Here is an 18025-nt window from a genome sequence, read left to right as displayed (position 1 = left end):
CGATCGTAGGGGTGTCTCGCGACAGGTGGCGCGTAACATCATCTCCGCGACTTACAAAAAGTTTCCGTCGCTCTCGAGACTGTCGTTCGTCGTCCGTCCGTCGCACGACTCTCACGTTTTGCATTATTCTTTCATCGCGTCGCGTGCCAGTGATGTGCGAAGTGCCGGGCGATCGTCGGGACGACGAGAATGGCGTTAATGCGTCCCGACGTGTCGCGATTAGCGTGTCCTTCCCAACCTAACCAACATGTTGGTTGCGTCACGTAGAGACACATTTCGTCGTGGCTCGTCAAGGAGCGATATCGAAACGAGCTGAACTTGAGCGCCGATTTATCGCTGCATCATATCGTAAGTAATTACGTCATAAATACCAAAGCGTTCTCATTAATGTTTTCGGGATGCCGCGAAGGAATTTTCTCGAACCGCGTGAAGTCAGGCGAGTCAGCAGCGCGCCGCGCGAAACAGCTGCTCAGTTCATATCGTTGCCGTCGGCGAGTAGCCGCTTCGCGACTATGCGTTCCAGCTTTTTCGCTTTAATTATTTCGAGCGATTTCCGCGGTTGAATCGGAGGTGCCTCGTCTAGTATTGGATTCGACGACAGGCAATCGCGTTAACGCGTGTCGCGGTAATCGTAATCACCCGGCGCGTCGCAATTAGCGCGTCGCAATTAGCGCGTCCTTTCCGACCCTAACCAACAAGTTGCATCGCGCCACGTAGGTACGTACATTCCAATAACGTAGACATTCACTTTCCCCGTATAATCGGTTACTAATTATAGACCAATCAAAGTCTACATTATATGTATAGCACGCACTTCTAGAAAAGCGCAGGTGTGATCTATATTTACACATATCCGACGGCAGGGTAGTTCACGCGAGCGGTTTCCATTTTAATATTCATTCGCTTTCCTAAGCTAATTGCGTCTCGAGCGTTTCGAGTCGGCGAATCAAGCGGCCGCGGCCCGTTTAAAGCGCGTTATTTTTGCGCGATCTTTTCTAATATCGCTAACGAATGGCTAACCGAGTTAGCGCCGGTCGAACGGTACCGCAGGAAACCGGACGAGAGAAAGAGTAGAGCAGCTCCTTTGTCTCGACGTCGATTCCATTGTTCCGGCCGGTGCGTAGAAAAAACTTGAAGAAGCAACACGACGACGACGCGCGAACGCGCACGAATCTCCTCGGCGGAGTTGACGGCGACGGCGACGGCGACGGTCGTCCCGTACAAATTCGTATAATTATTTCTCGATTAGGGGAAGGCGAGCCGGCGTGCTCGAGATTAGATCACCGGTGTGTTAACGGGACAAGTATGTTCACATCGCTCGAGGTTTTACGCTCTTCTTCATCGTACGTCTCGTTTAGAGTACTTTGCCCAATTGCGGAAGCGATTCCGTAATTAATAACATCTCCTCCGATCTGTCGTAAGATAGAAAGAGAAATTGCGCGATTTGTCGCACTCAGAGAAAAATTGATGGTGGTGGTTACAAAAATTATAAAATATAAAACAGTTTATTGAACCGTGTACATTAATTTAATGTATAAATCTTGTCACTTAAAATAATGAAACACGAGACAGGACTGTATATACGGTCGTAGCAGGATCTTGGCGCTAAAATAATATTCTTTGTGATATATCTCTGATTTTTTTCGAATTGTGTGCCGTTACTTTCGGTTTCAAACACAGCTTTAGATGGAATCAATAATAAATATTACAGAATTAAATTGACAAGTCAGTTTCATGTTACTGGTACTAAAATCAATTATGACAAAAATTGGTTACGTGGTATTAAAAAATTACTAAAAGGACATCTTTTAAGATTCTCCTACCCCGAAAAAAATGAAAAATCTGTTGCGAAAAATATTACCTCGGCCAAGATATAGATTTAATTGTGTTTAATTGTGTACAAAATACGGTTCACTTGTCACTTAAAATAGTTATTATAGTAGTTAACTAAAGTTTTAGTTTCAACAAGTATAAAATAGTTTGTATCACCAACATACTTGTGCAATTATTAGTTTACAGTGAAACAGCATCTGAACTATAATTACATTATATAGTCTTTACTCTACAAATAAGTTATGACAATTACTTAAAGTTTGTCTATGGTCGATTAAGTATACGACCGAAATAATTATGATATGTGGAGCAGTGCAGAGCCCTGGATGTGCTAGAATGAGAACAAGGGGTCGTGAGTTTGAACCTCGAGTCAATTCAATTTTTCTATCATCTACTCTGAGAGAAAGAATTATTAAATTTTAATAATTTGCTTGAATAGTTGCAATAAAATATTTACACTAAATAAAAATAAATATTTATTTAGTACAATTTAGTACACCACTAATTTAATTTAACTATCTTTTTTTTATTGAATAAATATTTATGTATATTACTGTAAGTAAATATTTCATTGCAACTATTCAAACAAATATTTATTAAAATTTGGTATTTTTTTTTTCAGTGTACATTTGCATTATTATAATTAGTATTTTTTATGATTTATTCAACTTTACCATAAATAGTTAATATTATTGGATTTTCTCCATTTTTATAATTTGTTATTATTGTTTTTATTATAAGGTAATATATAGTTAAGGCGCTATTCATTCACAAATTTACAATTACTTTTATTTTTTTCTCTGGATGCACGTTCTAGAAACATGATTCTTTTCGGGCAATATGTTATTTCATAAAATATGAGTTGATGACAGAAACGGGGAGGAGAGAAAGAAAGTTTGTCACAGATGGGACAATAAAAATGAATAACGATGCTAACTGAACCCAATCTAATCTAACACTTAACATTATCGTGGTGTAACTAAAAACCCGCAATCTCATACGGCACTAAATTAGGAATTTCCTAACAGCGGTAAATGATTATAGACTTCCGAGAAGGAGGAAGAGACGGGGTGGGAAGAACATCGCTTCGAGCGGCGAACGCGATGCGTGTCGTTGGGAGGAAGTCGGGAGGGCAGGGCGTGCGGGAGGGGGGCAATAAAAACTGATCGGGAGGACGCATCTCGGTGGGGCCGGGCCTTTGCGGGCCACCAATGTCGAGCCGTCGAGAAAATAGAAAATCGTGGTGCTCCCTAAATGCGGGCGGTGTGATGTCATGCGGAAATAGTCGTCCGTCTACTCGTCGACGCGACGCGCCAACACATCCGCAGTCATCGCAACCACACGAGAGTGGAGAGAGAGAGAGAGAGAGAGAGAGAGGAGGGAGACCGATTTCGATCGATCGCGAACGATTACCTCCTCGCCTCGGCTACGAAAGAAGAGTCGATAGCTCACAACGCCGGGTCAAAACCGGTATAATTTCCGTGGGTCCAATTTTCGAGATTAAAGCCACGGAAAAACATATCCGACGCTAATTGCGTTTTTACATATCGACGTTGTACCCTCGTCTTAGTCGGAAAAGCGTTTACGGAAATTAATTCACTTCCTTTTTACTTTTCTTTCGTTTTGTTTTACATTTCGAGAGAGGGTAATTGAATTGGTTAAAAGATAAATACACAGTGCGGGATCATAAGTTCTTTGAGATAAAATTCATGTAAAATAGAAAAAAAAGTGCGTCGAAAAAATATTTCAAACATTTCTTATTCAAAATTAGATCCTTTACAATCGATACACCGTCCGCTCTGTTCTCGTTTTCTCTCTTTGCATTGCCTGTATTATTCTCGGTCACGACGAGATCTAAGAAGAGCGTGAATGCGATCATGAATTTTAATTAAATTTCTGTGACGATTCGTAAATGTATTAAGACGATGAGAAAAACTTTATCGGAATTGATACGTTTCGCGGTTTAACTATTTAAAAAAAGAATGTAAAAATGATTGGAATTGCAATTACATTCTATCGATTTAGATGTATGCATAATATAATCATTAATAATACGCGTATTTCGGTGGTTTTATTCGATGTAAATATTATATATACATATATATTAAGATGGTTCTTATTTTACTCTTGATCAAAATTTTTTTTCGAATTCTTTTTGCAAGAGATCCTTTAAAATGGTTCCAATCTACAAAAAAATATTCTTTGCCAAATTTCAACTCGATCGGACGGGAACCTGTGCTCCAAAGTTCAAAAAAATTATTTTTAAACAATATAAAAAACATTTAGTTTCAATTGTATAACCGATACAAATTTTCATGTGTAATGATATCTGGCTGTGATTATTAAATATTATATAATATATGATTATATACGAAAATTTCTGTCCGATCGTCTGATTTTATATTCCCAGCAAACAAAAATAAATTTAAATGAATTGAAAATTGCAATTCATTTAAATTTATCCGAGTCCGCGCTTTAGAGCCCTGAAGTATTTTTGGATTCAAATAGATACATAAATAGAACTACACATAAAATGAGAGCTATTTATATTTTGAATTCGGATTCCTGCCTTATTATACTTTGAATTCAGATTCGAAGAATCTGAAGCGCAAATTCAAATGTGTTGATACGAATTGATTTTTATTCATTTTAATTCATGTTCTCTTGTTGCGGGATACCAGAATCTATCGCGCGAACAGTCGACGAAAAGACAATTGTACTTCCGCATACTTTTATTCACGAACGTCTATTAATCTCAACTCGTACGTTTATTGTGTCTTTAATCTCGACTCGTACGTTTATTCGTCTATACATCGCTATAAAACGTACGTTATTTAAAGTGCGGGGAGTGTGCGAAGGTGCAGCGAGGAGCAACAGGTGTAGCGTCGCCGCCGCGCCGCGATAATTCTCTCTGGTGCGTGAAGTTGGCCGCGCGAATTTACGAATTCCCTACGCCGCGCTGCGGCCGTTGCCGCCCGACATTCGCCCGAAGCTGCGTGACGCCGAGAGGATCATAATGCCTCCCTCGCACTTAATTTTCCGTCTCGAGACGCGCCGTATAAAGTGTCGCGCGATCATCGTATTCCGGTGATTAGTGCATGAAGCGTAATCAATCGTCTTTGTGAACGAGCGTGAGTGCAACGAGGAAATCCGAGAGGAAAAGGAGGCTTATATGTGTGCGTGCGTGCGTGCGCGCGCGCGCGCGCGTGTGTGTGTGTGTGTGTGTGGAAGGCATCGAACAATGGCGGAGCAACCACGGGGTAAATAATTTATTTCTCGTTGAATTATTTATTATCGATAGTCTATTTTTCCGTTCTCGTTTGGACTGTTCGATGACTTAAATAAGAATTCGAGAAAAACTTTTGTTTATGAAATTTTAAAAGAGGTCAAGTCTAAAAGAAACTTCCGTCAATGCTTGTATAAATAAGGTTATGCATCTAAATAATTCGAGGACGAATAAAAAAAATTCATTGCCCTCCATGTTCAATGAATTTTTTTATAAGATAAAATGAAATTATAATATAATTTTTTCTTAATATTACAGTTACATTTTGTAAGCGCTGTAATAATATGAATATGTTTTGTATTTTACAGTTAAATGTAGTTTATTCCGCTGCTGCGCATCGTATTGGTAAGAGACTATCTTTTATTTTTACATTGAGATAACGGATCTGTGATAGATACAGGTATATATCAATAGTTTGTACAGATATAGATATGATTCTCAGAAATATATTTAAAGATCTATGAGATCCTATGAGAAAATAAAATATATTAATAATGTTAACAATTAGACTGATAATTAGATTGTGAGTAAACACGACTGTAAATAACACGAGAAATACCACATTTTTTGATCGAAGCGGATCTTGGTATTTAATAATTTTTTTATATTATTTGTTACACTTTCGAGTTCAATAAATAGGTCTTGACAATTTTGATAAATGGTTTTTTTAAATAGGTTTTTAAAGTGTTTATTAGCATGATTATTATATCGACGGTCAATTCAATTTCTAATATTATTTTTACGATTGCATATTTTATGTCCCAGTGCACACAGTTTATAGAATTTAAATATGTATGTATTTAATAACTAATATAGAAATATTATTAAAAATAAAAAAGTGCTTCAACTGACAAATGTTACTTATCTGATTTTATTATCAAATACGTTACAATTAAATTTCTGACACAATTGCTCATACAAATAGAGCGAGAAAAATAAGAAACAAAGAAATAAAATAAGACTAACAAATATATATGATAAATGGATACATTTTTACCATAGCTTTTCAATTTAATTTTCCTTACAAAATTTATTTCCTTAGAAAGATTTTTTAATCCTTTGCTCCATTTTATGAATGGAAATCGAAAATCGAAATTTTTTTGTTGTATCTGCATGTGAAATAGGAATAAATTAATATCTAGCATACAGTAAGGAAAAATTCTTAATATTTAGAAGTATTATTTTCTTTTTCGTTTTCTTTTTCGATAATTAGAGATCTGTGTACGATTTCCTTATATCTTTCATCTTTTTTAAACATTATATGATATTTAAAATTAAAGATCCTGTGCCTATATTACAAACAGTAAGACAATAAAAAGTAAATAAATAAGCAATAAGACAACATATTTTTACAATCATTTGATATAAAATATTTTATAGTATAACCCAATTAATCTATTTTATAAAAAACACGTAAATAATAATCGATTGCACTTATAGCGTCAATTTTATCATTCTAATCTCTCACAAAACCCATCGACTTACTAACAACTCGATTTGAAACAAATTAGAATGATTTGAAATTGAGTAAACATTTTATCGCGCAATAGAAGGACATTTTTTATACAGATTATCTTAAAGTGTTATCAATCGATGATACAAGTGTAATACACAGTGCATCTTGCAACAATCATTGATCGCGAACATTCGCGATTCTACCTGAGCTATCATGTCTTTCCTCGACATTTATATCGATCGCCGAGCTATCACTAGGCAACATTTACGAGCCCCTAATAACTCGTATCGTCCGCGACGATTACAATTTTCCCCTGCCGTATCTGCTGCAATTATGGCAACTAATTTAATGCTTCCGGCGTGCCCGACGAATATAGGTATCGGGCGGGATCGAAGGAGATCGCTAATCTTCCTCTGTTATCGGAAATTGTAATTCAGTTGCAGCTAGAAAGATAGATAGGCAGGGGGAGGGGGTGAAAGAAAAAGTAGAGAACGGGTGGGAACAGCCACGATGATCGAAATTTCGTGTCTGCCCATTATACCTCAAGTCAAGTGGGTTCATTTTTCACACAAGGGTGATGTTCTAATCCGCCTGTTTTAAAAGCGATAAGGATTGCCACGTTTTTTATTGACGTTTTTTTTCGATGAAGTTAACCGAATCTACAGGGACGATAGAGGCGACAATGCTGTCGAAAAGATCGTGTGGATAAGCAGGATCGATAAACATCGTCGGCGTTTCGTCCATGCGATTTTTTCGCTCAAAATGCAAACTTTGCACTTTGCCGATTTAAATGTAGGACGCAATTCCCACCGATCAATTTTACGACATGAGAGATTAAGCTGAAATATCACACATCCCGAACATTCCTAAGTCCTTAATCTAGTAATCGTAATTTAATTATTTCTTTTTATTTATGACTTTTATCTTATCACAATATTTACGTATTTTCCACTTATTTTTCTAAATTAGAATCCATATTTAAAGCAATATTAAAACTGTAATCTATAATAATCTATATGTAATCTATAATATATGTAATCTATAATAATCTATACACTGAGAAAAAAAATTCCTAAATTTTAATAAATATTTATTCGAATAGTATTAATAAAATATTTACTTACGGTACATAAATATTTATTCTATAAGAAAAAATAATAATTTAATTAAATTAGTAGTTCTTGTATTAAATATTTATTAAAATTTTTCCCTAAGTATACTAAATCTATATTTAAATAATAATAAATCAATAATAAATTTATATTAAATCTATATTTAGTATTAAAAAACTTGGAAAAAAATGATTTAAATATATATATTTAAATCAATAGATTAAAATATAGATTTATTTTTATTTAAGATAGAGAGAAATATTGCATGAATATTTAGATAATTATTAAAACTGTAGAATATAATAATAATCAGCGTGCAAAGATATATGTATAGATAAAATAGAATTATTTTAAAGCATTTTTAATGTCGAAATATTAAATATTTAAATGAAATTAATAACCTTAAACAGACATAATATATTTGTTTATGTGAAACAATTTTGTATAGTTTAATCAAGAAAAATATTCGCAATAATAATTTTCAAGAGTTGAGAAGAAAAAAATATTGAATAAAAATAACGATTTTCAAACTAAAAATTAGAATTTTTTAATATTATTATTAACAAAACGATCATATTATGCTCTTTGTATCATATTAAAATCAAAAAGAAATGTTTTGCTGAAATATAAAATTATCAAAATTTTAAAGAAGATTAAATTGTATATAATCAAGATTATTGTTGTTTTATATAGAAGCAACAAATCATGTTCTTGAAACAATAGAACGTATTAGTTTTAATTTGATACTAATGTCTGACACTAGTTTTTCTTGTGTGACGGATAACAAGCTATTAATCGAGAATACAATTTTTTTTTTGGATTAATCTGTTATCGAAGATTCAAAGGGATCCTCGCGGGGGTGGGTCGCGGCGGCGGAAACTCGAGCAGATTTCGTGCGGCAGCTGGAGATCGCGGGTGCCGGCGGCGAAAGTCGGTGTGGCGGGGATATATTCGTGTGGCCTGGGACATTCCGGATGAGTACGAGAGAACGACCGGCAATGTCACGCCGTCGGCATTAGTGCGCATGTGCGCGGATTACACTTGACGGGCTCAAAAAATCAATGACCTCGCCGGCGCGCTTCGCGATCTCGCGAAATAGCGTGCTACGTCCGCTCGTCGTCGAATAAACGACGCAAACGTCGACTCTCGGCGATCTACCTCGGATCGAGAGATCGGCGGCGTCGCGACGCGCTCCGTCGAGACAGCGGCGACGGCGGCGACGGCGGACGACGCGGACGACGCGCACACCACGAGCCGAGCGCACGCACGCAGGGCCGCGGCGCGCGGCGCGACGGCGCGACGGGGCGAAGGGACGGAGAAAGGCACGAGAACGCGGAGAGAGGAGAAGAGAAAATGGCCGCGGCGCGGCGGCGAGGGTGCAGCTCGGATATCTCGGATGGCGGCGCTAGTGTAAGACGGCCGAATAGCGGTACGCGGCGAAACCAGCCGGGCAACCTCCACCGCTCGGCGCTGCCGCTCCGGCGCTCAGTTCGTGTCCTCTCGCAGCACACGACGGTTGCGGTCGCGCCGGCGTGTCGTCGTCCTGGCTACGTTCGCGTCTCGCGGAACAGAAACTGAAACGAAAAAGAGAGGAAAAAAAAGAAGTAAGGGGAAAAAAACCCGGGGAAAGAAAGCAGAGAGACAGAGGGGGTGAGTACGACGGACTGTGTGTTTCCGCGTGAGAAAAGAAAACGCGTAGTGCGCGAGGCCAATAAACAAACCGTCGGGACGGTAAACGTATATTGTATACAGTTTCTGTTTTCCTTTCTCGTCGGAGTCTCGCCGCCGGAGCGCGAGGAACGTTCGCGAGAAGGTGTCGCGTTCACGTCGGTCGCGCCGCCGGTCAGCAGTGTGAAGTAGTCTGCAGTGTGAAAGTGGTGATAATCCAGTGCGCGTCGAACGTCGTCGTTGTCGTGGCGCATATTGTCGGGTGAATTCTTGTTCGGGTGAATTCTTGATTCGCCAACTCGCGTCGGTACAGTATACGCGAAGTGGCGTTCGAGAGAAAGAGGGAGAGCGAGAGAGTGAGAGGGGGAGGTGGCGAGTGCGAGCGAGATACATACCACGAGAGAGGAACGCGTATACACACGCTCTCTCTCCCTCCCCGTCGCGTCTCGCGCCGCGCGCGCGGTGCACCGCGCCGCGCCGTCCGTCCACCTTTCGCGTTGCCGCGAGTGCACGGGATAAAATGGCGCTTGCTTTCGTCCGTGCACCTCTATCGACCGTGACGGACTGTTCGGCGGAATCGCGTCGGCACCACCGTTCGCCGCGGCCCTTCGTCCTCTGAGGGAGCCAAGCGACGCGTCGTCCGTCCCGTCGTGCATTGTCGTCGTCCTTGTCGTTCGCCGTCGCGTTACGCTGCGTCGACGCTGCGCCCGTCGTGACCGTCTCTCTCTCTCTCTTTCTCTCTCTATCGTGCCCCTTTCTTCGCCCGTCGGGGCACCGTGTGTATGTGCACAAGTGTCGGAGGCATCGTCGGGAGCCTGTGTCATCGCACGGTCACGGCGATCTCGGAGCGGAGCGGAGCGAATCCGGAGCGAGTTCCAGGTGAGTCCAAGTCGTACATATCGCCGTACATACATATACTTGACGATGCCCGGGAGGGATAAATTCCTGTGACGGGCGAGAATCGCGTGTTTTGCGCTACTCGTGTGCGCGCGATAGCAGAGGGGACAGCATAAGTCTCTCTCTCTCTCTCTCTCTTATTCTCGCGATAGATAATTCGCCATGGCCGGGAGTATCGGGAGCGAGTATCGCGATAACTCGACGCGTTAATCTGTGACGCCCCGTGGTGTAGTCTGTAGATAGAAGCCCGTCGCGCGGGCTTCCCGAGATTTCGTGGAACTGCACCGCTGCTGCTTTTGTAATAGGCGCCGTTACGCGAGATGTTGCACTGTGAAGATGCACCGCGGAGTCGCGAGACAACCCCGCGCGATACTCCGCCGTTCACGGGGACGACCTCGCGTAACGGCGAGGTATTAACGATCGGTATCACGGTGAAAGGCATTAATTCGCCTCTCTTGTTCGTTCGACCGTCGGTCCTGTGAATTCCGATTCTCCAGCGCCTTTTCTCGCGCTCCTCGCGCTCCTCGCGTTGCGCCACACACGTTTATTGTGCGAAATTGAAAAAGCCTTAGAACGGTTCGAGAACACTTTGACGAACGAACGAGTGCGTTTAATGAACTCCTTCCTTAATTCTCGTTTGACTTTTTTTCCCCCCTTCCTTACGAATTCAACTAACTCGAGTTGATTTATGCTCTCTTAATTGATACGTCGTGTATTAAATTTGTAATTATTACGGTAATTAATGGTGATTAATGCTTGCAATCATTATAGCATTTTTAATTTCCTAAGATTCCGAAGGTCACGTTCAACCACTTTCTATGTTAGTCCGGATCTATTTAGATATCATATCTCTTTTAGATTGTATAATATATCATAAAAAAATATATATAAGAACGCGTCGTGTTTCAATCGTAAAATTTACTAAAAAATATAAAATAATTAACGGGAAATAATAAAGGAAGCTTGATATTTGGCAATCTTTTAATTTCAAAAGAAAAAATACCTGGAAAAAAGTGATCGATTGTTTAATAATAACCTGCAATTATTGTGATTTTTACATCTTCTAAGATCGTTCCGAAGGTCACGTTCAACCACTTTCCTGATTAGTTTAAATCTATTCAGATATCATATCTCCTTTAGATTGTCTAATGTGAAACATAAAAAGCATCTACAAGAACGTATCGTATTTTAATCGTAAAATTAATTGCAGGGATTAGCATAATCATATCAAATACAAAGTAAACAACGAAGGAAACTTGACGTTTTAATTGCAGGCAATTTTTTAAAAAGAAAAAGTATCCAGGAAGGAAAGTAATCCATTAATTAATAACGCTTGCAATCATGATATTTCTAATCTTTTTGTTCCGAAGATCACGTTCAATTTTTTTCTCTATTAGTCCAGATCTATTTAGGTATCATATCGTATCTCTTTTTTTTTATTGTAAAATATAGCACGAAAGTATGCACAAAAACGCATTGTACTTTAAAGTTTACTAAGAATATGAAATAATCAACAACAAGTACATAATAAAAGAAACTTGATGTGTTATATACAGTCTGTTTTTTTTTTGTAGAGAAAATATTTGAGAAGAGAAATAGTCGATTAATTAATATGCTTGCAATCATTACGATTTTTACGTCTTAGATTGTTTCGAAGGTCACGTTCGACTACTTTTCCAATTAGTCCGGATCTATTTAGATCGTATCTCTTTTAGATTGTAAAACATATCATAAAAATATATACAAGGGCGCACCACATTTTAATCGTAAAATTTACTAAAAATATAAAATAATTAGCAAATACAAAGTGAAGAACGGAGGAAACTTGACGCAAATAATAGCGGTCAATTAAAAAAAAGATGTATATATTATATATCCGGGAAGGAAAGTGGTCGATTAATTAATAATGCAATCATAACTTTTCCGTCTCCTACGACCATTTCGAAGGTCACGTTCGACCACTTTCCCGATTAGTCCGGATCTATTTAGATCGTACCTCTTTTAGAATGTAAAATATATCGTAAAACAATATGTACAGAGAATAAAGTACAACGTACTTTATTCGGTAAGATTTACCGAGAGTATAAAATAATTTGCAAACGCAAAGTAAACAACGCGAAGGAAACTTGACGTTTTGCGGTCAGTCTTTAAAAAAAAAAAGAGGAAAAAATATCCGGGAAGGGAAGTGGTCGATGCTGTCTGAACGCAAAGAAATTTCGGGACGGCGAAGGTCGCTCGGCGACACGCGATATGGCCGCGTGTATACCCAAGTAATATGCGTGTGTGCATAGGCGAGCGCGAGCGTAAAGTTTTCGCACGCGTCGCCGTCGTCCAAACGCGCCGAGGAACGCGCCCTCGGCTCCGGCGAGCGGCGCACAAATATGCACGCGGCCGCGTACCGCACGGGAAATGACAGGACACGACGTGTTTGAGCTCGACTCTACGCGCAAATATTTTACGCGGGCAAACATTCGCCGCGACGGATCGTATCGTTTCCCTCTCGCTCCCTCGCGGCCCGCGCGCGCGCGCGCGAGCGAGAGGATTTTCTTCCTCGTTCCGTTACGTAATTCATCAAATGTCAAAACGGTTCCGCGCCGGGGGTCGCACTGCCGAGCGGTTTAGGGTTACTACCTCGTCGTGTGTCCACCTAGTCTAATTTTTTTCTACGGACTGATAAATCTCCCCTCTGTATCTTCCTCATGATTCGGGTCAGACAAACACTGTCAGCAATTTTGCCTCGCGACCGTTACCGTGAATTTTTTATCTTTCGCCAATAAGCGATGACCTTTTAGCGATGGATACGTAATAAAGTCAGAGTACTGCAGCCAGAGAAAAGTTATGTTTAAATAAATGAAATCGTTCTTTTAACTTGATTTTTTGAAGTTGAAGTGAAAATGTACAGCAGAAAACATTTTGTATTTATTTTAAAATCGGTCTTTGTTCAAATTTTTGTGTTAAATTTTTAACATAGCCAACTGTTATTTTATCATAGCGCGATTGTTATTCGAACATTTTGTGTTAAATTAAATTTAATATTTCTTAGTGTTAAAATGACAATTTATGACCTAATAAACAAATAACATAAAAATAATGTAGTTTTAAATCAGAAAGTCTAAGATAGACGAATGAAATGTGTCAACATGTTATAAATATTAATTTTACTAAAGAAATATGTTTCCATATTTCTTTTCGAAACTGTGTCGAAGTGTTACATTTTTTTGTTTTAGTTTTTTACATAATATTTATTAGTTACTTTCTAACATATTCATCTTATATAAAATTAACATAAAAATTTGAGTGGACCGTTTGAGGTATGTGATATATGTTAAATTTAATATAAATTTTCCAACTTTAAAAAAAAATACAAATTATTTTGATTTCAAGAAATTACGTTTTTTGAAGTAAGAAATTTTTAATCTTTTTAAATAAATTTGCATTGCACGATCGAACTATTTCTTTAATTCTAAATAAAAGAAACAACCAAAAAAATCAACACAACTTTTATTTAATCGTATAATACAGCAAAAATTCTTTTGATTCCAACAAATATTTTTTGACTCGAAGAAACTTTTCTCTGGGCGTGGCTCAAAAATTGGTCTCGTTATATTCGAGGAATTTATTTTAGATATTCATGCATGCGATTTTATACATTATACACTGAGAATATACGATTTTTTGGATTTAATAAATTTTATTGTATTCAAACTTTGTTGGAATGTGTGGTCCAAATAAACCAATATTTGAATCAATAAATATAAAAAACAATTGAGAATAAGGCTGCTGAGAGTCAGCGCGGATATACAGGTGCGTAATCAAAATAATTAATTTTCTTACAATAATTTATTTATCTTAAGCAAAATAACAATTTCAAACGAACCTTTCGATTCACTTTGAAGTCATCTTCACAGCGTCTCAATATAAAGAATAAAAACCACGATAATTCCAAAGGTCATACGTATAAAGTTAAAATAAGATACAGAATTTCTGACGTTTGGTAATATTATCGCGATTTTTATTGATTTATATTGATACGCTGAAGATGACTTCAAAGCGAGTCGAAACGTTCGTTTAAAATTGTTATTTTGCTTAAGACGAATCAATTATTGTAAGAAAATTAATCATTTTGATTGCGCACCTATATCCGCGCTGACTCTCAGTAGCTTTATTCTCAATTGTTTGTTGTTTAGATTTTCGAGTCTTGAATTACGAGTACATATCATTAGTTTCAATAAATATAGCTAGTAATAATGTTATTTTTGTCAAATAATAGATGTTGCTTGAATGAAACAATATGTTTATTCAAACAAATAATGTTTTATATAAGCATACGTGGTTTCAATCAAACAGCTTTCAGTCAAATAAATGGGAATGCTAATTCCAATGAAATCTTTTTCTCTGCGTATTACTTGTCACGACCTCATTCTGTGCTATTTAATATTTGACGTTTCGAAATAAATCGCAGTATTATAAACACGATGTAAATACAATAAATTTATCTCGAATGAAAATAGTTCACGTATACCATCTACATCGACTGAAAATTGTTGACCAACTTAAATTCCAATAAATCCACGTAATGGACGTAGAAAACGGCCGTAAATACTCGAGAGATCGGTCGGCGGGAAATGAATTTTCGTGACGCGATCACATCACGAATATGTCGACGGGCGAACCGGCCGATCGTTATCGCACGGCTGACAGTGGACGTTTAGCAAGCTAGGAAGTGTGGTAATTCTTCGGCTATTCGATAAAAAAAAAAGGAGAGGGCGCCCTGAAACCCTCCGCTCTTCTACCTGTTGTTGACCTGGCTAGGTAACGTGAATCCCATACACGGAGGTTTACCTCGAGTTTGCGGAACGTGTCGCGTTTTCAAACGCGACCGAATCGTAGTAACAATGTTTTTTCACCAATGACGATCGCGCTAAGCGCGAGATAGCCGACCATGTGTGCGAGTGCACTCCAAAATTTCACGTATGCAAAGTACGTGCTCTTTAAAATGCATTGCGCTTTGAAAATCGGAATAGCCAATCTCGATAAGTTGTTTTGATGAATATCGATAAATGTATTTTATAGATATTTGAAAAAACTACTTTGTCATTAAATTTTTAAACAAAGTTCTCACTTGTATCAGTGCAATTGCGTCTCTGAATGTGAATTGTGCTTTAGAAAAAAATACAATAAGAAGCAGTTTCACGCGCAAATATCAACCCGGTAGGGTGAATCGTTATCTCGATTTTTCGTAATTATACGCAACTGATGTACCTTTTACATCTTCGGCCGTGGCACACATAACTTTTCCGTATTTTTACATTCATAAAATTTCTGTCTGGCGCAGAGGAAAACACGAGTGTAACGATGGAAAACGCGTAATTATTTAACACGCCCGTAGCAAAATGTTCTCCTCGTTTTACAAAATAATCACAGCGCTAAGGGGCTAAACAGAGAAGGTATGCCCAGCACGCAAAATAACGACAACCTAGTTTATTAACCATTAACCCGTCTACTATTAACCATTATACTCGTAGCATTTAGCGGCCTCACATGCAATATCGCGCTCTCGCGCGTTCGTAAAACACGACAGTTTCAAAACGGTTTCCGCTTCGTTCGCAGGCATGTTGAAGTAGCGACGGTGGCCTCGTTTCGCGATATAATCGTGTAATCGATTTGGTAACGACTGAATCGCCCCTCGTGATCCACAAGTGCATTCGAATCGCAAGGAAACAAGATTAATAAAGCAAAGTAAAAATGCCGAATCGCATTTCTTAAGCATTAAACGGTGTGCATCACGTGCACATTCCCATTCTTAAATGCTCTACACCCACGCTGGAAAAAGAGTTTAGTAATAGCTACCAAATGTTGAGTTGAAATAACGAAATAATTATATATTTGGCTAATACAATCAAAAATAAATTTACTTTTCTGAATATTTAGCAAGTATTATCAAATTTAGTAACACTTGCAAATTATTAGATAAGAACGAGGGGAAATTCACAGCCGGCATTGGTGTACAAAATTTCGGCAGTGGACTGCCGAAAAAAGTAAGCAGTGACCTATAATATTGACGGCATTGTCGTCAGTGGTTGGGGAGTGGTGAGCTCACTTCAGAGTCGGTTTTTCGATCATTTTTATTATTATTTTTAGTGTTCTATTGTTTGAAGTTATATGCATAAGACAGCACATAATAATGTGCAATTACATAAAAATGTATAGATACAGTTCGTAAATAAAATTTTTGGAAGTTTTTTGTATAATTGTGTAGAATACTTCGGGAAAGCTTTAGAATTCTTGTGCAGGCATTGGCGTATGATAATGGGCACGCGGTAGTGTTCATAATTGCATGGCATTGCCTTAATTTTAATATAGGATTGACGGCATTGTAGGCATTGACTAACAATAAGCATTGTCGGCAGTGTACAAAAATGTCGGCAGTGTTTTACAGCAATGCCAAAAATCGGCATTGGTGTACAAAATTTTGGGTTGTGAATTCCCCCTCGGATAAGAACTACAAATTTAATTTAAGTATCATTTTTTCTTATAGAGTATTTATGTACCGAAGGTAAATAAAATAAAACTAATAAAGTGAATAAAATGAACATTTTATTAGTACTATTCGAATAAATATTTAATTAAAATTTAGAAATTTCTCTCTCTCTCTCTCTCTCTCTCACTCAGTGTAGAAATCTACCTGCATCAGTAAAACATTTTTTGGAACGGCTCATAATAATATTTCTTATTACATCTAAGCTAACGCAAATATACTTCGTATATTACTTGTGTACCGTAATCTGATAAATTAGAGCAGAATAGAGTTTCCATGAATATATACGAATATATATGTACTCATAATGTCTTTAAAGTTATATGCATGTGATAGTGTAATTATACAAAAGGTATATCCAAACGACTTTAGACCCCAAGGTGCACCAGAGGGTTAATCGCGCGTGCACGTAGAATACAGGCGACCCGCAGCGAGCTACCCCGTGTGTCCCCCGGTTTTCCCTCGTATTTACGGCGACGTGACTCCAAAGCTTACGCAATTTCATAAATGAATCGACCCGCTTCCGTCATTAGGGCGTAATTCCATTTTCGGCGTCTCTCCCTCCTTTTACCAGCTCGCCGCGATTAGCCTCAATTTGCCGTATAGTGTAATAAAGACCGCTAATTTGTCCCGTATCTTCTTTCGTCTTCTCGCCTCAGACGCGTCTACGAGCGTAACTACTGTCTTTCACATGTCAAAGATACGGCGAGAGGGGTCGGGAGAGCGGAGAAAAGGAGAGAGGGAAAATGTCGCCGGCAACGTGAGAACGGATCCTCGATGTTTGTCTCCGTGCTCGTGGCGCTATCCGGTCGTCGAGATCTTGTCCGATAATCGTCGGCGAACCGTTAGACGAAAACGATCGCGAGCCCCGCTGAGATATCGCATTGCCCCCTTTCCATATCTCCCCTCTTCTCTCGCTCCTCATCTCGCTTTGCGTATGTACGTACTTGTGTACTTTACGTACGCTCCCAGGGGCGAATCGCGTGGAAATGAATGAAACCTAAGCCTTCAGCCATCGAGAGACTATATAGACACATTCTTGAAGCACTTGGAACTCGAGACGAAACGTTATCCGAAATATTATCCCCTCATTTACTTTAATGGAAAAAAATTAGCGTTATAATCCAAGATTAGGATAAACGTTTCTTATTAACGACTTATCGCTGTACCGATTTTGCTGTTACATGACTCTAGACTCGACAGAGCGTGCCAGGACGCGAGAACGGGCACATGGC

At 38.6% G+C, this 18025-nt stretch overlaps 1 protein-coding gene across 20 annotated transcripts in view; it reads left to right on the top strand.

The window, feature by feature from the left end:
* The first annotated feature begins 324 nt into the window (after nucleotides 1-324).
* LOC105194212 (ephrin type-A receptor 4) overlaps nucleotides 325-18025 on the top strand; it is a 119521-nt gene continuing 101820 nt past the window's right edge. For 18 of the 20 annotated variants that reach the window (XM_039450944.1, XM_039450942.1, XM_039450931.1 and 15 more), the window contains exon 1: nucleotides 10034-10234. The gene's annotated coding sequence lies outside the window, so the exon portion shown is untranslated. Of the gene's footprint in view, nucleotides 349-10033; nucleotides 10248-18025 lie in introns of those variants that run through there. The other 2 variants (XM_039450927.1, XM_039450926.1) reach the window with 2 other exon arrangements.

The sequence above is a fragment of the Solenopsis invicta genome, chromosome 6 (genome assembly GCF_016802725.1).
Source record: "Solenopsis invicta isolate M01_SB chromosome 6, UNIL_Sinv_3.0, whole genome shotgun sequence".
NCBI lineage: Eukaryota > Metazoa > Arthropoda > Insecta > Hymenoptera > Formicidae > Solenopsis > Solenopsis invicta.
This window is presented reverse-complemented; position numbering and strand designations above follow the sequence as displayed.